The sequence below is a fragment of the Accipiter gentilis genome, chromosome 8, assembly GCF_929443795.1.
Source record: "Accipiter gentilis chromosome 8, bAccGen1.1, whole genome shotgun sequence".
NCBI classification, from domain to species: domain Eukaryota; kingdom Metazoa; phylum Chordata; class Aves; order Accipitriformes; family Accipitridae; genus Astur; species Astur gentilis.
The window spans coordinates 37,341,102-37,367,436 of NC_064887.1; the positions used below are offsets into that span (position 1 = coordinate 37,341,102).

Consider the following 26,335-nt stretch of genomic DNA (forward strand, 5'->3'; position numbering starts at 1 on the left):
GCGGTGGGGACGCCTCCCCCCCCCCCGCCCCCCCCGCCCCGTTTCCCCGCCGCACCGGCGCGCCGCCCCCCGCCGCCCGCCCCCAGCGCGCCTCCCGCGGACGGCGGAGCGCGGCGCGGGGCCGCGGGGCCGGCGGCGGGGCGGCTGAACGGCGGCGGGGCGGCCCGTAGCCCCCGACGGCAGGCGGCGGCGATGCGGCGAGACGGGGCGGCGGACGGCCAGGAGGGGAGGCGGGGGAGGCGGGCGCCGCGGGGCTGAGCGGCGGGCGGCCGGGGGCTCCGCGGCCCCGGGGCGGGTGGGGGGGGGTGGGGTGGCGGTGGTGGTTTTGGGGGGGGGGGGGTTGGGGGTGTCTGTCCGTCCACCCGCCCGCCCGCCCGGCGCCGCAGCCGGCACACGGATTTACGGCGCGGACTGCAGGGCTCCGGAGCGGCTCCCGCAGGTAAGGCACCGCCGGTAGAACCGGGGGGGGGGGGGGTCCCCCGCCGCCCCCGCGGCGCGGTTCCGAGCTTCCCTTCTCCCGGACGCGGCACAAGTTTCCCCCGGTTGCGGTCCCACCGGCCACCATCTCCTTCCACCCCCTCCCCCGCCGCTCCGGTATCGGATGCTGCAGGGATGGGGCTTGCCCCCCCACCCCCACCCCCCCCGCCAGCCGCTCGCCTTCCCCTCCGCACCCCCGAACCCCCCCCTCCAGGCTGGGGGGGGGGGGCGGCATGGGCCGGGGTCCCGCTCGGGCAGCGCCGAGCACCGTCCGGACGCAGTAAGAGGGTGGGGGGGGGCTGCGGCCAACGCGCCCCCCAAGCAGGAGGGTGGGCGGCCAGGTGGCGAGGGGAGAGCAGGGCTGGCTGCTTGGGCTGATGCCGGAGAAGCTTCTGTTGCTTTTGGACCAAAGTTGGCTGCGGGCAACCTGCCTTCAGCCCCGGAGCCCCGGGGTGGGACGCGTGGGAGCGGGGGTGTCCCCGAGGGGCATTGCCCAGAGCATCCTGCTGCTCAGGGTGCTGGGTGCCTCGCCTCGGTGGGTGGCCATCCCGGTCTCAGGGACGCTCTCCGGGTAGGCCTCAGTCGGAGGATGCGAGAGCTGTGCTTGGTCTCCGTCCTCCCCAGGGAACGTAAAGTCCCTCCAGCCCTCCTCGGAGCGGGGCTGTGTGCCGGGAGGCTCGCCTTGCGGGCAGGGATGCTCTCGGTCTCCACGCTGGAAACCTTTCCCTCCCCTTTGCGGTCGACCTCAGAAAGCGAGCGTGGGAGAGGTGGCACAGCGCGGTGGTCACCGCACGCCCCGGGGCACGGGGAGGGAGGGGGTCAGCTCTCCCCTGGGGTTGCTGAACATGTTTTGAGTGGGACCTTTCCCTCTCCTACCCAGCTAGCAGAGGCGCTGCCCGCCCGCGGGTCTGATGTGCACGGGAGGACGTGGGTACCGCTGGGGGTCCTGCGTCGCTAGCGCTGTCGGGTGTGGATTTTACTCGAGGGGGGGGGGGGGGCTTTCTTGCGCCTGGAAGATCCCCGTTTGCAGCCTTTTTCTCTTTTTTTCCTGCACGGTGGCAGACCGTCACCATCCGTCGGGCAGATAGGCTGTGCAGCTGAGCTGTGACTTCCCATGGGCATGGGGTATCGATCGGCGGCTCCACCGGAGCCTGTGCAGAAGTTGTGCTCAGCCCGGTGCATCACCTGGGGAGCCTGATCCGATGCTTCTGGGCTGCAGGTCGGTCGGATCTGGAGTCTTTACTCTGGATGTGCCATTATCATACTTCTCGTCGGGCAGCAGGGCAGCTGGCACAAGGGTTTGGGTGTCCCATGGTGGGTTATGCCAGGAATCTGAATGCCTCGTTAGCTGTGAGCTGCCTTCACCTGGGCCCACCATAATGCCCAGTCCCGGTACCATCCCCTCCACCTCTGCCAATCTTGCTGAGCCCCATGGGTAGCTCCTGGGTAGCTCCTTGATCTGCCCCCACTGACGCTGTGCCAGGCTGCATTCAGGCTGCGGGATGTCCACCCCGTGGCCGCACACTTGACTTCTCCCCTGGGGGAAGAGGGTGCCCTGGGTTCGTCGGCGAGAATGGATGTGAGTGCAAGAGTCTGATCACTGCATGCAAAATCCTCCTCCAGAAATCCCCTTCTCCTGAGCGTTGCCGATGTAAGATGAAATAAGCACAGATCCTGCAATTTTAGGGCTCTCTGCAGGTTTTGCTGCAACCAACAGTAGACCGGGCAGAATGTAAAATGGGTTTTTCCTCTGTTTCCCAATGCAAAGCTTTTGCTGTCAGAATGAAAACAGATGTTTGGCTGCCTGTTTAAGCCAGTTTTACAGAAAAGAGCCGCTGGTTAAGACACTAGCAATACTAGGATCTCCAGTCCCATCCCGTTTACCTGCCTGGCTTCAAAGCCTGCCTGAGCGTAAGTGTTCTTAAACTCCCCTGGACCTGGCAGAGCCAGGGCTGCTGCCAGAGAGGTATCCCCCTGCTCCCTTTAAAAAATAATAAGGGAAATAAATACAAAACACCGTGCAAATGCTGGAGGAGGGTTTCAGAGCGGTGAGCTGAGGAAGCAAGCGTGGCTTGGCGCAGCATCGCGGTTGGAGCTGTAGTCTGGAGCCAAGTCCCCGGTGCCGCGTCCCCATGTCCCCGTCCGGCTCCAGGTGCCCTGCTGCGCACTGCAGGCACTCCGAGGAGCTCTTCAAAGGAAACCCAGTGGAGGATCTGGGCCCCAGCTCCTCTGCTGCCTTGCCATGAAAAGGCGGTGGCAGCAGCGGGATGTCCCCCAGGAGCACCATGTACACATACCGACCTGGGAGACAGCCCTGCTTATTCAGTTATTTAGCACATAGATCCAGAGAGAGAGTGTTTTCCTATGCCTGCTTTTCTGCTTTAACAAAGTGATAGATTGCTGATGGTATTTTGCTATGGGCCACCTACCAGCACAGCCCCTGCACTGTGGTGGAGCTCATCGTCTTGCTGGTTTTCTTGTAGCTGCTCAGATTGTAACGCTGCCTGGGGGGGGGGGGGGGCAGGAGCGGGGTACAGGTCCTGCCGCAGGCTCGGGGTGTCCCCTGTTTGTGCACGGGGGGACGGGAGCAAGCTTGAGCTGGCCCCAAGAGCCACGGCAGGGCTCTGCTGAATCACAGCTACCTGGGCGCTCCTTCTGCCTTCGCAGGTTGCTGCTGGTGCTCTGACAAGTAGCTTAGTGTGTAAACGGGGATTTCTTCAAAACTTCTGGGAAGAGCAGCTGGCAATGGAATAGCTCTGTGGCAAAAATATGTGTGTGTGTGTGTAACTCCAGTCTTAACGGGAAAGGGAAAACATCCAGAGTTACGGAACTAATGCAAATGGAGTTGGCTTTCATCTCTCCCTGCAGCATCCTTTGTGGAAGGCATTTGCATTTCCCCAAAGTCAGTTGCTCCCTACCTGTCCCTCAAGCAAATCCAGAGCTACAGAGCAGAGGAAAGCCTTTTTACAAGGTGAGGGGAGGCTCTCCAGATCTGGAGAGAGGTGAACTCACAATATTTGAGAAGGAAAGCTCCTATTTTAAGGTAGCAACTCTGGACACGGCAGAGTTGGGCTCCTTCCCAAGCCCAGACAGACTGCGGTGTGCCCCACTATGGGGCGCAGGGACGGGGACCATTCCCAAAGTCCTACCAGGCCACCGCATGTGGGTGACCCATCGGGGAGGGGACAGGGGGGCTCACACACGCCTCTGACCTTGCCCCAGCACAACTCCGGGATGCCATCAGGACGTGGTCCTGCGAGCGGGTGCTCGGAGCGGTCCAGCATCACCCAGTTTAGATGTGCTGGGAGACCCCCGTGGCTCCCATCTAACAGCCACCTGCCCTGGGGTCCCCAAGTGTCCTCTTCCCCCCACCCCCAGTGGTGTGGGGGGCTGCTGGGGCTGGGGTCTGCAAACAGCTCCAGGGTGGACTGCTGCCATTTCGGAGGAAGCCTCCAGCTCAGCAGAGACACAAACAAAACAGGATTTCATGAGCACTCTAGCAATAGCTATTAGCTATGCTAAAAGGATTAACAGCTCTGCAGGACTCATCAAGTGTTTAAAACATAACTCAAGCATCAAAGGCGGCTCTTACAGGCTCACATTTTCACATCAAGTAACTCTGAAAATTCCTATCCAACTTAATTAAAACATCCACTAGGCTCGTTAAAAGCAAAAAAACAAAGGCCTTTTTTCCTTAAGCACCAAGCCATTTTGAAGAGAGGAGTTTACAGAAAAGTATGCAGACTTCTTTGTTAGAGAATCACCTTTGTGAAAGTCTCCTGTCCCCAGACCACTGTGTCTGATTAATCTCAAGCTTTCCAAAAAGGAAATAAATATGGGTTTTTGTTGTTTTGGTTGGTTTTTTTTTTCTTTTTCCCCATGGCTAGAGACCACAGAAGAAAGATGAAAAAGTGAGAAGAGCTTTGTAGAGAAAGTTAGATAAGAGGGTGGGGGAGTGTCAAAACCAGACCTATAATAGGAAACAAGCCACTGAAGTGCTGGTGAAAGTACCTTTCATCTTGAAGGCTCCAAAGTGCTGCGCGGTGCATGAATACACACAAGAGGTGGAAAACAATTGACAACAACCAGCATCATGAGATGAAGTTACCACCTTTGCGGGCAGCAGACTCGCCACAGGCAGGTCACCGGCTCACTTGCCATCAGTCCCTGACTGCCTCCCTCCTTGCTCTGCTTGCTGGATTTGTCACCGGTGTCGTGAGCTGGCTCAGCCCAGCTATTCTGGAAGACCCTAGGCCAACGTTTTGGATGCCACACTTGTGTGACACTTACATGAGGACGTGCGGTCCTGAACTGGTCTGGCATGGCTGAGGTGTGATGGTGCTAATCAACTCCTTCCCAAGCCCCTTCCCTCGCATGCTTGGTCCCAGGCAGCATCACCATCATCTCCTGTAGGGTTGTGATTTAATTCTCCTTCCCTGTGATGTGCCCAGTCTCGGTGACGTTGGGTTGTCCCCAGGCTTCAGCATGGATCCTCTCTGACCACTCTCTTGTCTGCCTCAGAGGCCTTTGTTATTTCAAGTGCCCTGGGGAGACTTAAAATAGGGAGAGAGGCTCCCTCTGTACAAGGTGTAACTGGGGTGTGTCACTGGAGCTATGGGTGCAATAAATGCAATATTTAAACTTAGTAAATGCTTTTTTGACATCCATAGAAGCCTTGGAACATTTTAGGATTTCTTCCCATTATGCTAATTTTGTTGGTTTTGATCAATAATGAATTAGCATCTCCCAAAAAAAGGATTAAATAGCTCCGCTCTTTCCTCTTGTTCATGGGTGAGTTTGAGTTCTTCCTCTTCACGCTGTCCTATGTGGTCAGAGGGTGCCTGAACTGGCCGTGCTGAGAAATGCCATCGGGAGCAGAGCTGCTCCTACTGCATCTTCCCGAGAAGATTTGCAGCACACCTTGCCTCTTTCCTTCCCGCTTGGCCATTTTCTCGAGGCAGATTGTAGGATGCGAGCAAACAGCCTCCTGCCCCTGGGGACCCTCTGGGCTGCCACTGGGGACCCGCCGTGCTCTGGTGCCGGGGACAGCAAGCTGCTGTCATGCAGGGCTGGTGGATGAGAAGGTGTGTGAGCACAGACTTTATACCCGTGCACTCAGTGCACAGTTGGGATGTGAAATGCAGGAATTAGGAGGTAGACAGGGTTTTTACATCAAGTGTTTATAGCACCTTCCTCACTTTGCGTCTAGACATAGCTATAAATGAGGGAGAGGGCTATTACCTAGGAATAAAACTACTGAAACCAGCCCTGGAGAGCTTGTCGCTGTATTTCCAAGGAACTGGGAGATTCCTTATGATTAATGTAACAATATCAAAGGCTATAAACTCACCACAGTTGGTTACTGAGTCAGGGGACACACTTACAATGTACCTGCCACTTGCAGCTTAGACTAAGCATTAACTATGGTCTCTCGCCAGCCCTTGGCCATTCCTAGGGCTGCTGCTTACTTACAGATCATGGGTTCAGTTCAGCTGACTCCACCAACAGCAATGGCGTAATAAAACAGCCCGGCGATCACCGAGGTATAATTTCTCATTGCAGCGTGGACCAGCGGTGGTGTGGAGGAGAGAAGAGGCCATGAGCGGGGCCTGGACTGGGTAGCTCGCTGGGAAACTCTGCCTTCACGCCTGCTAACTTCAAGCAGGGAAAGCAGGAGCGCTCCGAGGGGGGCCGTCTGTGCGTGCGGGGTAGCGTGGCAGGGGGCTTCCAGCGCCTGCGTGGATGGGAAACGCCTGGGATCTGAACCCAGAAACCCATCCCAGGCCTGACTTGCAAGATCAAGCCCAGTAAACAGTGGTGGGAGAAGTTAGACTGCAGGGATCTCATTTTTTTGGGATGCAAATTCTTCTCTCTGATCTCTGCTTCTACCATGTCCAGCACAGCGGGGTCTCAGTCTCTGCCGAAGGCTTTGCGATACTGTTACAGCATCAGCAAAAGTAATGAAGAGGGTGGACTCCCTGGTAGAATACCATGAAGCAAACCGCTGACATGCTCTTGCCGGTGTCCACAGCGAGAGCACAAAGACTTATTTTTTCAGCGAAGAGGAACCTACCTATACTAGATCTGAATGATGGAGCGGAGTGGCAGAGGATGTCTCTTCAGAGCCCTCGCTTGAAGGGCTGTCATTAGAGGACGAAAAAGGGGATGGAAAGGGCCACACGGCGGTTGGGACCTGTTGGGACCTGCTAGCCCACGGCTGACCTGCCTTCTGAGGGAGGAAGGATGGGAAGGAGCAGCAGCGCGAGCGGTTGGTGCAGGACGCAGCAGGTGGGGAACTTGGGTCAGCACTTCTGTGTCCACAGGAGATGCTCCCCAAGTTAGGTTTCCTCCCCCAGATCAGGTTTCCTCCCCAGATTATGTGCCACATCCAGGCTTTGTCCCTTCCGGGAGTTTTCTTGTGCCACGTAAGAGGCGCTTGGGTAAAATGGGTCTTCTATGTACCTAAGATCTATGAAAAGCTGCTCTCATTTGACTCCATAAAGAATGCCGTTGGGAATACAGCACACTTCTTGGATGTGAGTAAATATTGGCTTTGAATGAAGTTGCTGATAATGGGAGATAAGTTATCAACAGCTGTTTAACCTAATATTACTCCCATACAAGATAACACTGAGCTTTTGCAAGAGGTTAATAACTAGATGCAGAATCCATCACTGCATACAAAGACACCTGACAAATTGCAGCCTTAATTTTTCCCCCGGAGCTTTATTACAGCTGAAGGAACACGCAGCAGGGAAATGTGCTGATGGGTCAGGCCCGGCTCCGGCAGCAGCCGAAGGCGATACTGTTGAGCACGCGGCTCTGTGCGGTGACCAGGGGGACGAGCGTGTTTCCCTGCAGGTCTAGCCCCTCCAGATCAGAGTGTCTGGGATGGCGTCATTGTACGGTTCTGTCAGCGGAGCTTTCGCTGCTGCTAATCAGGCTTGAATCCCTGTGCTGGGCAATGCCTGCATTGCACATCTGAGCACAGTGACCACAGAGCAAAGAGTGAAGGAAGGTAGGTTATACCTGGCATTACTACAGATGTTTGGGAGGCAGTGTCGAAACACAAAGTGTGCATAAGTTGCAGATCACAGGATTCCCACGAAAAGGAATGCAGCTGATCCTATACAAGATTTTAGCCCACAGATGCGAGTATATTTTCCACATCGTCTTAGATGGCTACTGGTCTCTGGTATGTCTGTTACAGCCTGCTCTTGGACCTGTAATTCCACAGGGTTTTTAGAAAGAAGAGGTTGGCAAGGGCCAGCAGCACTCAGGGAGATTGGAAAGGCTCTGCTAGCAAGCAGAGCTTGGCTCTGCAGCCAGCTTCATACACCGGACTTCTCCACAGAAGGGCTTCTCCCCCGGCATTACCCAAAGCGTAGAGCCAAGGCAGAGGAGATGTCTCCAACCACCTCCCTACTGCCACGATGGAGGACTACACCAGCTAGTTTAATTACGTTCCTCTCACTTGATCCCAGCCACGGATGCTGTAGCCTTTCAGCGTTCAGCTTCACAAATCAGAGCCGTCTGCTAAGGGAAGGGCTGGGGTGGGGATGTGGACGGAGCGGACCACCGCCTGGCCTCCTCTGCCTGCGGGACCCACGGGGCTTCTCGGTACTTTCCCTGAGCATCAGCCAGACACGAGGTCACCGGTGTTGATGCCCGGCTGGGACGTGCCTTGGCTGTCTCCAAAGACACTGATCAGCTCGACCGAGCCCTCGGTGGAGGCTCCTGGCTCCCAGCCCCTGCTTTATCCAGCAGACCACACTGCTGCTTAACAAAGCTGGCTGCAGATGCTAGGATGGCAGCTGCAGTCCTATTGATCCCTGTGGGGATGATGAGCCCAAATGAAGACCCTTGGGAAATCAGCGCAGAATATAAAAATCTGGCTGCAAAGCAGAGGCTCGGACTGTGACAGCTCTGCAGATAAACCCGTGTGAGAGCTCAGCTGTGCAGAGCATCCACAGAGAGCCTGCTTTGAACGTTAGTTTGATGCTCAAGATACATCAGGAAATCTTCATCCCTTCCCATGAGCCCATCACACCTTTCCCTTCTCCCAGAGGAAGCATCTGGAAGCGGATCCAGGTCCCTGCACCCATGGAGTCTTTGGTTCCCCTGGGGCCAAGTAGGTTCTTCCTCAGGTTGTGAGGCTGGAGGGAGCAAACAGACGAGCTCCTTGGAAAATTGCTCTCTCCAAACCTCCCACTGTCTCAGGGCTGGGAGGGTCAGAGAAACACTGTGGCCCGCAAAATGAAAGAAGTCTCTCCATTTCCTACCACTGCAACAGCTGCTGCACAAGTAGATGGGGGACACGTGCGTTCGCAGGCCGCGCTGCATTCCTGGATTTTAAATCTTGTTTAGCGAAACAGCTGGGCATAGGGGCTGTGCGCACCTGAAGGCGCTTTGGCCTTGCTCAGGTGAGTAGTAGAAAGCTGCTGCACTACCCAGCTTGTTGGAAGCTCTGGGTAGTTGCTTTCAGACTAGCCCTATTACATAGTTTATAGCGTTACCTGCTTAGGCAAGCACATGTCTGGGGTCTTGCTAGTAACTCCAGTTAAGAAAGCTGCTATTATTAATCCTTGTATGTGGCTGCTTTTTCCTAACTCAAGCATCTCAGCTGAACTTTTCCCGCCCATGCTGTTTGCAAACCACACAGTGTGCGAACGTGCCCTCGCCCTTCCCACACACCAGACCGAGCAAGACAGCAAACAAATGGCAGGTCCCTGGTTGTCCTTAGCAATTAGCAGATAGCTCAGGCTGCCGGCTGCCGCTGCCCTGGGATGGCTTTTCTGTTCCCTGCGGATTCATTTCTGCAACAGTAGCAGAGCCGGGCGATTTAGGTTAGGTTTTCTATAGCCACCCCCTGCCCTTGTACGTCATTTATGTTGTGAGGTTAAAGTGTAGTCTGATAGAAACTTTATTATTAAAGATCCTGAGTTCTTGCGTTATTAAAGTTAGGACAGCCTGGGTTGACCCCTGTGGACTTGTATGCCTGCATTTAAAAACCACAAGGAATTCCTGTAGATCTACTGGCAGCACGTAAGCGATTTCCTCGTGCTAAGGCTGGGCAAGTTCTGCATCCAAGCAACTGCTCCCTGCTGCGGACTGTAACCTTGCGATTCTCTCCCAGAGCTGGATTTTAAGCTCCTGCTACAGTTTACCTCTGCGAGCAAGATCCTGGCTGCCAACAGCTTCCCTGGTTTTCTGCATTTCCAGGAGAACCTGCTGCATAGTGCTTCTGCCGATCAACACCTCCCCGTGTCCCGCGCAGGCTGCCTGCCTGCACTTCGGCTTCCCAATCTGCTGGTACCGCACACCAGTGGTGCTAACGAAACTTTCGTTGCTGCTACACGGCCTTTTCCTGGGCAGCTTCCGCAGAATTAATTTACCTGTGGAGCCACTGACTCCTAGTTTAAAGCTTTCTTTTAATCCCTTTGCAAAATATCCACCTTCTGGGTTGCTCTTGTTTGAATTCCCTTGAGGTATCTTAACTTTTGGTGAGCATGACTGCTGGTTTTCAGTGTTTGGCACAGCAGTGAGCCACCTAGGGCTTCCTTCCACGCCTCCCCATCCCTTCTGCAGTTACAGGATTATAATCACTGGTTTATTCAGTTCTTATTTCCCTGATAGAAATCAATCTCGTGTTTTCTTTGCTTTCTCCTCTGATTCATAGCTTTTCCGATCTTCCCATGTTTTCGGCAGCTACACAACTCGTCCCACCTAATAGCCGGCACAATTTTTCACCTCACGTAACATCATGTGCCCTTAGACTTCGGGCAGTGCTTGTGCCTCCCTGGCTCAGGGTGGAGGTTATGGTGGGGCTTAATCACCTCTTAATTAATTCTGTCCTCCTGTGTAACCAGGCTTTGGCAGTGAAGCCTCGCTGTCCCACGTGGATCTTGCCTCAAATTCACGGGAAGAGAGGAGCGTTGCTTTGAACTCCCTCTTCGCACCCAAGTCTAGCAGAAGGAGTAGAGGAAATTTATAGTTGCAAAAGAACTTTGCAAAGTTGCGCTGTGCTCGGTTTCCTTGGCAAAGGCAAAATAAAACCATCCAGGGAAGAAGGAAAAAAGAATAGAGGAAAATGCAGCAGACATCAAAGGAGAAAATGCTGAAGGAAAGGGGAGAACTGACACTCTGAATGTGAATTTGGGGGGAATTTATAAACCTGAAGTCAAATAATCATAGAGCTCAGGTAGTTAAGGTCATGTTATTGGAACTCATTACTCTTCATTAACCTTTCAGCCACCCAAGTTCAGGTGTCAGCTCAACATCAAACTGCAGCAGATCAAAACTTTCTCCTTCTGAAAAATTGCTGGAAAATTGGGTTTTCAAGTGACTGAATGTGATTTTGTGAGGCACCTGCCATCCTCAATACTGTTAAATCATCCAAGATCAAAAATCTGAAAATGGATATTTGAGCCTGAAATCCAGTACAGGGCTGCAGCTGAGAAGAGCTGAGAAAATGCTGTTGCATTTATTTGTAAGTGAGGCATCTGTATTTTCCCCCACATGCTATGGGGCCTTTCTTCCCCCCACGTCCCCAAAGAGGTGGGGCAGGATCCAGGCACTGTCTTGCCTGGAGAGCAAGACAGAAAGCAACTTTGATGATTTCCACAGTGATTAACCTTGTTTTTCAGCTGTCTCTGCTGGAGATGCTCTCCTGTGGCTTGGCAGCACAGGAATGTGCAGGGACCGAGTAAGAAAGACACCATCGAGCTGGGAAGGACGGCCGGTTCAAGCAGCTCTGGGATTAGGGATGTCCATCGCGGCTGTTTATTTGGTTGGGAGAAAAAGCGGAAGCAGGTCTGGAGACTGAAAGAGGCTTTCCCTGAATAACTACGATTTACCAGAGGCTGAGAGAGACACGCCGTGCAAGCCCCGGGTCTGCTGTTTTATTTCTGCCTCGCCCCTCTGGAATATAGGAATTACTGCTGGAATGACAGAGGTATCAGATGAAAACTGCCGAGTGAGACGTTACTTATGGCGGATGCCACGTGAGGAGTGCCCGTCTTGGAAGACGCGGTGGAAGCCCGGGTGAGCAGCCCGGCTGCAGGCGAAGTGACTTGAGTTCCGATCAGCAGCGGGTGCTGATGCCACCAAGGCATCCCTGATCCAGGGCTTTCGGTTCCACAGTGGCCTCCTACAAAATTTGTAGCCATTGTGCAGCCCAGAGTGGCTGACCACACTTTTGCATTACATTCACAGCAGAGCGACCTGCTCAGATCGAGTCATAGCCAAAACGTATGCAGTCAGGGATGCAGTGTTCTTGTAGACATCCCAGAAGCTCACTGGGACCCTGGGACACTGAACGCTTGCCCGACGCACGCAGCAGAGGGAGTCAAGGGTCCCTCCGAAAACTTGCAGCCTGGCGTTGTGCCGCTGCTCGACGCTGAACGGGGCGAGCTCTGCCAGTCTCCTGCGGCGTGGGGGTCCGGTAGTGGCTGTTGCTGTAAAGATCACAGGGGACCCTGCAGTGGGATCAGCAAGTACAAATGCAAAATCCCACCAGTAGGTTCTACTGGTCTTCTGCATCACGTTATCTGGTTTAATATAAAGTATCTGCAAGCCGTCGCTGGGCATGAATTCATTGTCAGCCAGCTGTCAAGCTTAATTGGGTTGTCCTGTAAAATATCTTGCATATAAGTAAATCAAAAAGAGTGGGGCCCATAAAAGGGCCAGCGTGTGGCACATTCATGTTATTTATAGGCTCCTCTGTGGTGCTCATCACCGTGGCAGCTATGAAGGTCGATGCTGACACTTGTAAGGAAATGCCACATGTTTTAAAAACCCCACGTGTGTGAAATAAAGCAGGGCTTACGCATTCCGGTGGAGCTGGGAGGCAAGGGCGCGGTGTCCTGCAGGGACCCCCCAGCCCCACGACAGCAGGGTGGGTGGGGAGGGGGACATGGCAGGCGATAGCGGGTCTGTGGGCTGAGGGCTTCTGGGGTTGTAGAGCCCACAGCCCTGGTGCCTGGGTGCTGCATCCTGCCATCTCCTTGGAAAAGTTGGGAATAAAACCCGACTCCCGTTCTCTGTGTCCTCTGCTCCGGGACTGTCCCAAAGCTCCATCCTTCCTTCTTCCAGCCCGAGTTCATTCATCGCCGGTTTATCCTCATCTGTTCTTGTGACAGCACTGTCCTTTGGCTTAAATAGCTCTACCGCTCGCTGGGGCTTAGGGCCCCGCTGCATTTGGCAGTGCTGACCCTGTCTCGCCAGGCTGGTGAGCAGGATTCATGCGGGGTGTGCTCCCCACGCAGCACGGCAGGACACGGCGTGGCACGGCACGGCACGGCACGGCACGGTGGCTCAGCAACCCCAGCCGGGATCACTCCTGGGCTGGCTGGGGCTGCCAACAGCCCCTGCTGAAGTTGAGGCCAAAGGGTGCAAAAGTACCCGTGTGGAGGAGGCTGGAGATCCCTTGGTCCGGTTTCTCCTCTTCAGGTTGAAGCCACCAGTCTGTTTTTCATACCTTTCTGTTTAGCTATACCGAACCCAGTGCTGATTGCTTACTCCAAGCTTACTTTCTTCAGCTGGCTTTTTTATAATGTGCTTTCTACTCAAAAAGCAAACAAAAGCAGCATCTCCTCGTGTCAGTTCTGTAATTGGCAGGTTAAAAGCCTGCTCCAGCCACATCCAAGCAGAATCAGTTTGAGCATCTGCGCTTCAGTCTCTGCCTGGAAAGCAGCCTCTTGCAAAACGATACCAGTCCCAGCAGTACCGCTGCCTCCAGCAGCATTGCTCCAAAATGACTCCCAGGGAGATGAATAGCAAAACCCTTAACGTGGTCCTTTTATTCCAAAACTACCTGGTCTCTCAGCTGGCGCCGGTGATCCTAATTCCTCCATATACCTGGTCAGGCTCTTTCTCTCAATGGATACATCTCCATCTTCTTGCTTGCATCAAGCTGTTTCTTTCCCTCAGGGTGTCACAGCTCAGCCTTGACCCTAGAAACCCAGGACTTTTAAACCAGTCTTTTATGGATCTCTCTCTCCCTGTGAGAAAACCTTTCTATAAACCGAAATATTCCTTCTCCTTAGCTGGCTGTGGGTTTTCCATCTTTTGTCAGGGTTTTTTTCTGTAAGGACTAGCAGAGGTCTCTTGAAGAGGGCTGTTTCTCAGTAGGTTCCCTGGTGCACGCAGTGCCTTTCCCATCATCCTTGCTCCTCTGCGGCAGAAATCAAACCGTGGCCATTTTCCTCTCCGGGGTGGATAAGCGGGTACTTCTTCCCCTCGTGTTCATGTCTCCTCTCCTCACTCTCCATGGGCAGCCTTAGTTCCCTGGCTCCTGTTGGTGATGGACCTTTTGTTTCCATGGAATAAATGCCGTATCCCCATGACGGCCACCTGTGGGCTCGGGTAACTGCTCCCAGCCCTGCACCTGAGCCACAGCAAGGACACGTTCCTCACTGTGTCAGGAAAGCTCCAGGGGACATAAAAGTCATTATTAAAATCACTATTTCTGCCTGTTGATGGTAACCGTATTTCTATTCCTGCAGGAGCATGGGGTTCACACATATATGTTTGTAAGCATTCAATTTATGCTTTCTTAGTAACAGTAAAGTGCCTTTGCCAAAGGCATTTGGTTAAAGAGTTGAAGTAAATAAACACACTGGGAATTTCTTCTGGGGAAAGGGAAGTCACTGCTCCACTCGCTTTTACTGCCCTGTCCCCTACTGCTAGTCCCATGGACACGATGGGTCCTGCTCTTAGAAATGAGTCCACGTGGGTAATGAATGTCAGGCAGTTGGTGCAATGCTTTCTCTGGCTCCTACAACTCCATTCAAGAGCTCTTCTTGCAGAGCAAATACATCGGGACTCTTTTTGCTCTAAGACTTATATGCTTATTAAGCTTTCTGCAGTGGAAAAAAGATTGCAAGGCAATTCCGCTTGCTAGCTAGGTCATGAATCCATGTATATGTTATGAATGGCAACGATATGCATGTGCCCTGGGCTTTACCCAATCATATCAAGCAGTAATACAAGTCAGGATGAAAATAAATCTTAATACCAACTGCCCTACATGAAGCAAATACTTATTTTACATAAAACCAAATTTTAGAATGTCAAGACTGTAGCCGATCCACTTTGTCTCACCATGACTTAGCATAATGACATACATATAGATACGCATACAGATATATAAACAGATATATTTGTAAACACACTCCTTTTTTTCTCCATTTCTTTTGCTGAATGGAAGTGCCCCAAGAGCCAGCACTTGCTCTCTCGGTGAGGAATCTCTCTGCACGCCCGCAATCCTTCTTTTCCTCACCTGGGCACAAGGAAGGCAGCGTGGGCGCCCATCCCTGCCACGTTAACACGCAGTTAGCGTTATTTCTTTGGGCAGCAGCAGCTGGGAGACGGCAAAGCATGGCTTTAACGCCGACTTCCAGCGTCGCTGGGATCAATGTGCCGCCCTGGGTAAAACAAAACACTGACGGGCATCAGGCCCTGGGGATGCTGGCAGGGGATGCTGACTGCAGCTCTGCCTCCCTCGCCTGCCGCAGCTGGCCCCCACTGTAGTGATCTCAGCTCTGGCAAAAACGGCAGCGTCAAAAATGCGCTGTAGCATGGGATTAAATGGTTCGCATGCCCTTTGTCTGATACCCACGGAGAGCGTTAGGGGGAATGCCAGAGGTTTCGAGGGAATGCCCCGAGGGAGTCAGGATGTGCTCAGGTTTTCAAGTGCTCTGGAAAAAGTAGCAGAGAGCTTTGCTTTTCAGCAAAAAAAAAAGTACTTTTCAGCATTATGCTTTCCTGCATCCTCCCTGTACTGAGCGCCTGAGTTCATTTATGCAGCTGTGTTAACTTTCACTTCACCTTTCAGTGGCGTTTCCTTCCCCTGCACACTTTTTCCTATGCACAGCCCAGTCTTCTCCATCGGGGAGGTTGGGGTGCGGGGCTGGGGACCCTTACGGTTGCATTAAGAGCCCTGCGGTCCTCACCGCCTGGGACGGCGGCAGGCTGTCGTGTGGCTGCAGGAGGTTTTTGGCTTCCCTTGGAAGCCGGCGTGAAGAGTCTAGCGCTGGTGGCTGGAGAACAAGGCTCTACGCGTGAGCCAAGCGAGTCTTGCAGGCTCGGGAGCCAGAAAGCAAAGCGAAAGGCATGGCTTCGGATTCCTTTTTAAGGTGTTGCCGTGATCGTGAAGCCACTCATGAAAAAATCTGTCGTGGGAGGCCCAGATGCTTGGGACTGGCTCCCGGTGCTTGTGTGAGGCCACACATCGCGGTGCGGAGCAGCTCTGAAGAAGCAAACGCCCACGCAAATGTGTAGGAGGGTGCGGATCCCCAGAAGCTGCGGGGAAGGGGCTGTGCTGGGGTGCTGCTCCCCCGGTGAGTGGGGTAAGGTCTGCCAGAGCCACCCCGAAAGGAACAGAGAGGTGCTGCTGCCCTGGGAAGGTGCAGTCCTACCTCTCTGCTGGAGGAGCAGAGCAGGTACAGGAGATGAAACGACCTGATCCTCGCTGCATACGAAAAGAAAACGGTGTTTCCTGGCAGCACTACAGATATGACATCTCGATCCATTGAAACGGTCTCAAAATCATAATCGGGGGAAAGCGATCGAAGCCCCCGCTGCGGGGGGAGGTTCTTCTTCTCCCAGGGTGGGCGAGCCCCCGTACCCCGCAGCGGGGTGGATGCGGACGGGGACACCCACCACAGCAGCACCAGTTTGTGGGGGCGTTTGACCGCGCGATGCATCGCTGAGCCCATCGCTTCTGGCTCAGCCTGAGCAGGTCTGGAAGGAGAAACTGATTGTGATTTAAAGATGTCAGAATCAGGAAATCCATCATGTCCCTCGCTAATCTGCTGCTGTGATTAATTACCCTCACCATTAACTGCCCGTTACAAATATACACCTTATTTCCAACCTAAATTAGTCCCTGGGCATGGCTGCGCCACGCGATGATGCCTGGAGGAGCACGCAGGGGCTGAGCGGCAGCGGGGCAGCACGGGCTGCAGGCACGGACACCCACTGCCACATGTGCGCGGCCGCTGCCAGCACCCACGGGCCAGGAGCAAGGGGGAGGGGGTCCCCATGACGGACACCCCCAGATTGGCTCTGCGAGGGGGATGGGACCCCCTGCCGAAGGGCTCGGGGACATTGCAGGGGTGGTGGGGTCTGCGGAGGGAGCAGGAGGGGGACGAGGGACGAGCCCCTCGCTGGAGCATCCTGAGGACCCGCTCGCGGAGCAGTACATCACATACCGGTCCCCTTCCCACGCAGAAGGATCTTCCAGCAAATGCGCAGGAAGAGTCTCGCTCTGGCTCCGAACTAAATTGTGCAGTAAATTAAGCCTGATGTGCATGAAATTTCCTCCGCATGTACATTCCAGGGTGAACCTGGGAACAGGTTTTATCCAAATACTCCTGTCTTTTGTCTTTAATTTAAAAAGTTAGAATCTCCTGTAATTGCTTCTTTGCTCATGGAGAATTGGGGAATACTAAGAAACCCTCCAGTGGCTAATTGAATGCCTTATAAATGTTCTGACTGTAAGCAAAGTTCTCTGTCTTACATTATAAAGATATTTAGGTCCAATTCCGTGCTAGGGTGATAATTTTATGAGGGATTTTCATATCTTTTGGACGCAATATGGAATGGATCATTACCTTTTTTTACACTTAATTGCTTTTATCATCCAGAAATATTCAGCGTTTAATGATAATAAAGCACTTCTGCGAAGGAGGCCAAACACCATATACATTATGCCTCATGGTGCTACAGTGCACAGCTCCTCAGTACTGCATTTCTGTGTGCCATCCTCCCCCCTTGGCAGAGGGGGATGCTGTGGCCAGGGGAGCAGCAGCTCACCCCGAATCACCCTTTGGCCAGGAGAGTAGAGCGCTTTGGTTTCCAGAGGCACAGGCCAGAGCTCCACGAAATTGGGATTTTTTTTCGGTTTCCCTAGCATCCATATTTCCTGGCTTCCCAGTGCCTTCCCTGTGGCAGCCAGCGCACGGAGGATGCTTCTGCAGCAGCTGGGGATGAGGTGGCCAAGCTTCCCTGTGCGGGCACGGCTGCATCCCGCTGCCAGGCTCAAAGAGGGGATCAGGAGCGATCTGCCTTGCTCCAGCCCGTGGCAGGCACAGAGTTTCTCTTGAATCAGCCGCATTGCCGTGAGCGAAGGAAATTTGCTGCTTTTCGGGCAGCAGGGTTGCCTGCCGGGCTGGGCTGGCACGTCTCCGCCAGCTTTGCTCCTCGGAGGCAGGGATTCAAACTCAGGCAGAGAAGTTTGCTTACTGTGTTGCCCATAGCTTTCCAAGAATGCATTTTCTGATGACCTTCTGCAGCTTTTAATTAAAAGCACTCGCATCGTTTATTAATTATTTATTAACTCTTTATAGATGCTACAAGCTCATCACAGACATCAGTGGAGTCCTACTGATGCTCATAAGCTCATCAGCAGACATTGTAATTGATGGCTATAAGCAATCTGCTGACCTATTGGGCCCTGCAACAATTGATTAACTATTCATTAAAACATCTAGAAATCATTTATGAACCTTTTATAAACTATTTATAAGTGAGCAGGGACAGATTTATTCATTACTGTTCATGGGCTTACAGTGGAGGGACAGAAGGAGCCCTGAGCTGAGACTCCAGCAGCCCCGCTCCAGGCAGCACTATGTCCACGGGAAAAATGCCCAATGTCACAGGAAAGCCTTCATCGCTCCACCCATTTTCCCAAATTACACTGGCTTCCTGCAGGCCCAGGGGGGGTCAAGTTCCCTGATGGACGTGGGTCATTCTCCCAAGGATCAGAAATGACACAGAATGGAGAATTTTCTGCTATTTTGCAGAGTCAGGTAGTTTAGCTAAGTAGGGGCTGGCGAGAATCCAGTAGCAGCTCTTTAATACAGTGTTGGGCTAAACTTAGAGGAGAGGATGAGCAGGCTTGTGTGTTGCTTTGCTTCTAGCGGGATAGGATTAAATTACCCATCCCATTTTCCTTTGTATTGGTATGTGGGGGTACAGAGAGCCAAAGGCAACAGCTGCCGGCAAAACCCTGTCGCTGCTGGGCGTTCTCAGGCGGCGAGCTGATTCCTGGTTAAGTTGGGGACGGAGTACAAGGCTCAGGTTCAGGGCTCGCATCCGAATGTGACCCAAGCATGGATTGTTTAGGTTTGGGTGTGGGTTTTTTTTTCCCAACTGGATGAATTTCCAAATGAATAATGAAAAAAACCAGATCTGTTTTCTATTACTTTCAGTGCACTAAGGGAATGGAAGGTGGGGTGGCCTTGCTCAGCTTAGACTTCATGAATCTTTTCCATGTTCCTGGTATGTAGCATTTGTACCAAAAAATGGAGACTTTCTCTGGTGAGCACTGCCCAAAACAAACAATGCTCTTTCTCACTGCAGAGTCCCAAAACACTTACTGTCACTCCGGGTTATCTCCAGCCCACGGAAATGTGTATCGCTTGACACCGAGGAACCTCCTTGTCTCTGGAAGCTCACCGTCACCGAACAGAAGTTGCAGATATAAACTCCCCATGTGTTGACAGAAGAAATGACACCTGTAATGGGATCTTAGCATCTACTATCACTTCTAACAGTCCATCTATAATCTCGCCTGCAGCGGATGCTGTCTAGCAAGACACGGGGATAAGTGATGACTTCCTAGGAGCTGGTGTTCGGTGTAGCATGTCTGTCAGCTAGCAGAAAGGGGACAGATGTGCCCTGTGTTTGTTGTAAGATATTCATTCCTTCCTTCCTCCTTACCTGCATTGTTTTCTTACTGAAGATGCTCAGCCAACTGCTGTGGGCCAAACCGTGTATGAACCGGAGGGCTGACTCCTTGCTCCTCAGAGAAGGGGATCCTAGCATTAGCGGCAATGTGACAGTGGCAGAGGTGTATGGTGATAAATGGCTAGTTGCGTTTCAAGACCTTGTTTAAATTTACAGAAGGGGTATATTTATGCACATGTGATTCATTCAACGGGAAGCTGTGTATAGTTATTATTTAGTTATAAACTGGACTAATTCAGGATTTGCACTGGGTGTGTCCTAATCAGTTTAAAGCTGTCCTGAGGTCAAACTAGTGCAAGCCTGAATCTAGCTGTGTCTCCCAATCCTGCCATTGCTCAGGGCCAGAGCCTTATAGGGTATCCTGTAGGATGCAGCTCACAGAAGCATCATGCAGAATGGCACTTATATTTCAGCTCAGGGGAAAGAAAAGCCAGCTCTCCACAGTTTCTCCTACAAGTACACTTGAGCTATTTTGGAGTACGGCACAAAGAAATCAGCTTTCAATGGGAAGAAAACACAAAGATGCACCCAAAAAGCCATAGATGGCTCGGTATTCACGTAAGAACACTCAAATCAGCGTGCTCCTCATCCAGCTCAGTCCCAGGACCAGGGGAGGTTTGGAGGGTCAGGGGACCCACCTCCCCACCCAGGAAGCGGGGCTGGGCGCTGCAGGGGGTTGCACACCCCACGCGCCCCCATGAGCTGGAGCTGCCCTTATTTCTGGGGAGCAAAGCAGTACAGGAGACAGGGAGCATGTCCTGCCTGGGTGAGCTCAATCCATTCCTGCAGCAGGACATCAGGGTTTAGCTACGTGGTTAGAAACACTTGGCCATCACTACAGGCAAGGTGGCCAGCCACCAGCCCCAGCATGTCACACAGGGGTAGGGTGACGGCTGTGACACCCAAATGGGGCTGGGAAGAGGGGTTGGGAAAGAAGGGAGGTCAGGGAAGGGCTGTGGGGCTCCCAAGGTGGGAAGAAACCCCCCAAAATTGAGCTGAAGCAAAACGCAGGGGGAAACAGCCCAAAGAGCATCTCACAGAAGCAGGGATACATCCCCGCTGGCCAAGAGCTCTTCGGAGCAATGTCCCCTCCCTGGGCCAGCGCTCGTCGGGGACAGCAGCAGAGCGGGACAGAGCTAATGGCACTAATGGCTGTCCCCAGGGAAGGAAGCACGAGTGCTGTGGTGTCAGCCAAGCGCAGCCCAGGAGGCCAGTCCCTCCTTTGGCAGGAGCCCGCAGTTGAGTAAGCAGGACGCTGAGCTAAGTGATGAACGGCTCGAGCCATGCTTTTATCAGGAGGGGGTCAGGGTTCTGTAGGGCACAGCCCAAGGCGAAACGAGGGTCCCACCATCCCCGTGTCCTACAGCAACACGCTGGTGGTTCACCAAAGCCTGAAATAGCAGAAATTGCATTGCAATCAGCCCTCAGGGTGCTAGAGCTGCTTTGTGCCTGGGAAGAGCAAAGAACTACTACTGCTATTTCCCCCAGAAGAGCTCAGCTGCAGTGGCTTTTCTGTCTGAAAGCCATTCCCCAGCTGCACAGATCCAGGTCCTTAGCACCTCTTGTTTTCAGGGGGGGAATGCTTGACAGCTGGTTTTGGGGTGAGCTGAGTCTTTGCCTGGTGCCTGCTCCATCGGGTGAGAGGGGCCAGCCAGGCACCGGGCGAGGACTGGGAGGTGCGAGGACCCCCGGTCTCAATTGCACATTTCTGCTGCATCCCTCGGACAACAGAAATTCGTGGTTTTCTGTCCAATGGTTGGCCTCCATGGTCATACCCAGTCCCTCTGGGCTGCTTGTGCCCAGAGGCTGCACGGGAGATGGGGACGTCCCTGTGGGCAGGAGCTGAGCGCGGTGGTGGCTACGAGGTGTGGGCTTCGTGGTGCTGCTGCGACAGATGTTAGCTACCTGATTACACAGGAATTAACTACCCAGAGCAGGAGACAGCTTGTTTCATGCAAATATGTTAATACAGGGAAGCGTCGTTGTAATGCACGGTGCTGCAGAGCAGACAAGCACCCCTGGAGTCGCGGTGGTGGAGAGTCCCCTGGGTACCCCCGCGCTGGGAGGTGCGCTGCCAGAAATCCTAATGAGAAATGGCTGCCTAACGAGATAAATCAGGCAGGAGGGGTGGGCTGCGACTGTGGGGAACCCTGTGGGAGGGCAGTGGTGTGTCCAGCCGGAGGGTGGCAAAGGGTAAGGCTGAGCAAGGGTGGGAGAGGGAAAATGGTCATGCCAAAATCTGTGCGAAGTGCTCAAGTAGGAAGGTCAGGAGGGCCTCCAGAAGCAAGTTTCAGAATGCAAATTAAAATAAAAGCTGATTGCAAGTGCACCCGCTGTGCTTTTGCAGCCTGGTGGGCTTTCTGCCAGCTCAGCCATCACCCAGGCTGCAGCAACCCCCCAGTCTCCCTGCTTTCTTAGCAGGGTTTCATGATTGCCTGTTTTGTACAGGAGGGATGCCTGTTGCTCTACAAACACCAATTTTCCCATGCCTCTTACAGTTGAAAATTCAGTGAGAAATACCTGCCAGAAAGGCATTTACCACATTTCACATGTTTTCTCTGAAAAACTGGGAAATGTCTGATCTGTTCCACACTTTCTTGCCACTTGCCCAGGGATGAGCTCCCCTCCTGCTGAGGGAGAAGGAGCAAAGGTGCCTGATGGCTCTGTGGCTGTTAGTGGATAGAAAGAGGTTTTACTGTTCTTTTCCTTGTCTGACATTACTTGGGAATGAGGTTTGAATCCTCTTCCCCTGGAACTATGTTTTCTAGCAAACCACACAACACGGTGTTTATCTTCTTTATTGTTCCTGAAAAGTCCAAACAGTTTACTACTTGAAAGTAAATCTAAAGTTAGCAGCAGAGAGGAGGGGGAGAATGGTAAAATAACCCCAGCAAGAAAGGACATCTTTCTGAGGCTGAACAAAACAGCACAGATTGACTCCTGACCATTCCTCCCAGTTTTTTATTTCGCTCAAAAACCCAAGTGAAAATAATTAAATGGCGGTCAAACAGAAATAATTTACGTTGGATTTTCAGCCTGTCTGCTGGACCAAAACTAACTTACCAGTCAGACACCCCTAATGGAGACGTGGCCCCGAGGAGGAGAGCTGCTCTCCCTGCCCTGCATCCCCCCCCACGCTCCCCTGCCTCCATCCTCCCCGGTGGGACTCTCAGCTCTGCAGCTGCCACAATTTTCAGGTGCCTGGGGACTGCGTAGCACGGGGAGGGTTGCACACCCAGGCACGGCAAGCCTGGAAGTGATGCACGCTAAATAACTCCATGGCTGTGACCGTGCAAGGTCAATGTTGTGACGTGGAGCTGCTTAATGTAGTCACCGCAGTGGGCTGATGCAGTTGTTCCCGCGCCCCGCGTGCGAGACGTGGCGTTAGCTGCCGTGCGTTTGCTTGGCTGTGATCGGCAGCAAGAGGGCTTTCCAGGTGCATTTTGATTTAAAATGTGAAAAAAGAGAATGAAAAATTAGTCCGTTCTGAGTACGGTTAAAAGAAACGACTTCAAAAGTTGACAATTTGGGGCAAGTCTCCCTTCTTAAAAGATGTTTCTAAATTAGCCATTTTGGGTCAGTCTCCATCTCTCATCCTCTGAATATCCCTTGTCCCTCCCATTTCACAGGGGGAAGAGAAACAGTTAGCAGTTCCCCGCTCCTAAATAGCATCTTTCAGCAGCTGGCTAAGCTGCAAAACGGATTAGCTTTGCCTTACAGCTCTGTACACAACAATTTCAGGCTTGCACAGAAGTTGCATAGCCTTTCCAAGCAAAACATTCCCCATGAAGCCCCTTCTGGGGATACCAGGAGATAGAAACGAGACTCTGGGGCAGCAGCATGCTGGAAATCGGGGAGCGGAGAACACCAGGCAGGTGGGAGAGCTGCTGTCACAAAGCTAGCACTGAACTTGGGCAGGGCACGCTTTCCTATCATCGGAAACCAGGAGGCAAGGAGTCAGCCCAGAGCCTGGCAGGGATGCCGGTGCTGGGAGCCAGGAGCCAGGGTTGAGGAGAAACCTTGGGCAAGCATCTCCTGCGTCCCCAGGCACCGGCAGTCGTGAGGACAGGGGTGTCGGAGGGACTGGTGGCACGTCCTAGCCCGTGGCCAGCTGGCCCATGGAACAGCACTGACACTCTCCGATGGGGGTTACTTAAGCCCCAGCAATGCGTAAAGGCAAGGCAGGCGCTGCCTCCAGGGATGCTGCGTCCGAGCACTTCAGCCTGCTTTCTTCCCTCGTCCAAGCACGGGCTTTTAAGCCTGCCAGCCTCCCCTTCTGCAGGGAACCTGACCCGGCCACATCCCTCCTGGCAGGACCTAAATTGCCCTTTTTATGATAGGAATTAGCTCCCGTCGCCTGCTCTGGTTGCACAGCGTGGCTGGGATGCGGGTGCAGCGGGAGCCGTGCGGATGCGCCGGCCGGGAGGCAGCCTCGGAGAGGATGGCAGGCAGCCTCTGCCCTCCACCGCCGGGCAGGGAATCCGTGTGTCAGCAGCACAGGCGACGGCCTGAGCCCGCGGGCATTTAATGCCAGCGCAGATGTCGGCGGCACAGGCCACGCAGACTCAGCCAGTCATTTTGTGGCCAAAGCGCATTCATCGTGCGCCCTCTCTCCCTCCCTCCCTTCCTCCCTCCGCAGAGATACCCGAATAGCAAGAGCCTGCTTTTGAGGTTGGAAGTCAGGTTTAGAATTTTAATGATATCCTCTATCCCACAACCTTTCATTTGGGGAGAAACCACTCTAAATGACCCATTTTTCTTAGTATAATGATAATCATTACCAAGAGGAAAATGAGCACTGAAGCCAGGGACAAATGCAGGCACAGAGTAGACGGGGTAGCTGATTCTGACTGGCAAAACGCTACATGGAGAAATAAACCTCTTGTACTTCGAAGGAAGGTAAAGATGTCTTTAAACATGTATGTAAATTTGTAACAAATAAGTCACCGTGGCTTGAAACGGGAAGCAAGAGAGAGCAGCCATAAATATTTTATATCCTTGGCAATGAGCTCCAGCACAGCAAATTGTCACATCCTCCTGGGGGCGAGGACGCCTGCTCACGCTGTCGCGTGGGGAAGCCACAGCATCTCCCAATTTCCGTGCAGCCTCCGCGCTGAGCGCCCTTTTTGCCTGGGACCCGGCAGCGAGGAGCCCGGGAGCTTTCCCACTGCCGGGGACGGGGCTCCTGCCCCTGCCTGCTCACCCTCCCCGGCTCACCTTGCTCCACGGGCCGGTGTGACACGCGGGTCCTTACGAGCACGGATCCTCAATAAGGATCGATGACTCAAATTTTTATTTTTTTTTTAATGAAGAGTTTTGTTTGCAGGAGGGAAAGAATTTACATTAGCAAAGAAAGCCTGAAAAACGAACGGTTCGTGCAAACGAACGGCTAAATCCAAACAAGCAGCATACCCCTCTCGCAGGATGGGGTGCTGCCTAACCAGCAGCTCAGACCCCTGCGGGGTCACCACATGGGTGTTTTGGCTGGGTCACTGGTGGTCTGAGCTGCCCGAGGCGTACAAAGTGTCCCCAACTGGCTGGCGCTGCAGGACAGATGCAAAGGAGAAGGTACCAGAGATTCTGACCAAGATACACAGGTTGTTATTTCAAATCCCGCAATGCACGCTCGCTCTGGCCACCCCGACCCCTTACCGGCTGCGTGCCTGCTGGTGCCTGTGCAAGGGGCTGCGGCAGTTCCCAGCACCGCTCCAGTCTGGCTCCCGGAGGGCTTGGAGCATCGTCGTGTTGCTGCCTGGGAGGTGGCTGGAGGACCTTTGGGAGGGCAGCGCTGGGGAAACACAAATCCCTCCGGCTGGGAGCTGCGTGCTAGTTTATCAGCAGCACGCGACGCAGCACAGGTGATCCTCCTTTGAAGATGATGAGACCAGAAGCCTTTGTCAGACATGTTCCTGGGAGCTCAGGAGAGTGCAAATCACTCTGAGCCACGTATCGTCTGCCTCTGTGCTTACGTTCCCAGAAGAAGAAACTGCCTACCCCACAGGTGGCAAAGCTGCTGAAAATCAGGGCATTTGCAGCCCTGGCTCTGTGAGCCTTCAAGCTCTGCTGAATTGTGACCCTGCAGCCGCTGGGGCCAGGGACCAGAGGATGCTCCATGGACCAGAGCCACCTTCCTGCCTCTGTGCTTCCAGGTGCTGGAGCAAATCTGGGAAACCAGGCTTGGTCACAACTCTCCATACGACCTTGGAAATCCTTTGCCTCTAGAGCAGAAGTCAAAGCCCAGCCGCTTGCTGGAGGTGGTGTTAGGCTGAACACACTGCAGATTGCCAAGTGCCGCATGAGGGTATAAACAGGAGGTGCTGTGGAGAGTTGTCCTCAAGATGAAGTACAAGGCACCTCATTTAGCACCCAGACTTCAGGCTAGAAGTTGTCAGCTGCTTCTGACCATGGTGTTCAAGCATCTAAATAATTCAATTAGGTGTGACCCAAGGAGAACCTATAAACTTATAATTGATTGGGAAAGCAAGTTCTGATCCCAGGTAATCGCTCTCTTCTGGAGTAGCCTGCAGCAGCCCCTTGGTCTGGCCGGTATGCCAAGGATGTAGCTGGTTAGGTCTATGAGTGATATAAGAAGTCTGGTCTCTGGATGCCGGAATTGAATTAGACACCAGCAAGACAGATTTTATTAGATTTATTAGATGGCTGGCAGAAGGAAGGCTGGAAACCAGAGGAAGAGAAATGTCTCCTGGTGACCTCTGGGACTGGCATTATTTTTCTTGCACTGCATCGAGATGGGTGCAATGTTTATCTCCCAAACGATGTCAGAGCAGCAGATGCCAGAGTTGCTCGCACCCCAGAGGCTGATGCACACACAGGGTGGGGAGGGTGACCCTGAGCTTGGTGCCTACACGGAGGGCCAACCACATCTGCCTGCTGTCCTCCTGACCCTAAAAAGCACTGCGACCCACCGGCACACCATCCTGCAGAGCAGCTTTTCCAGAAAGGATCTGGTGGTGGCATGGACTTAAATGATAGAGAGCAAACAGAGCAGAGTCCACGGAGGCCCAACTGCAGCTTTGCAGTATCACCAGCACCCTACCATGACTCAACCGTGATTTAAGACCAGACAACTTAATAGCTGTCTGCT

General features: G+C 53.3%; 1 protein-coding gene across 1 annotated transcript in view; it reads left to right on the forward strand.

Annotated features, from left to right (window-relative positions):
- Positions 1 to 335: 335 nt before the first annotated feature.
- The window catches only part of TMEM121 (transmembrane protein 121), a 37,214-nt gene continuing 11,214 nt past the window's right edge, over positions 336 to 26,335 (forward strand). Inside the window, exon 1 of the mRNA XM_049808142.1 lies at positions 336 to 439. The gene's annotated coding sequence lies outside the window, so the exon portion shown is untranslated. The remainder of the gene's footprint in view (positions 440 to 26,335) is intronic.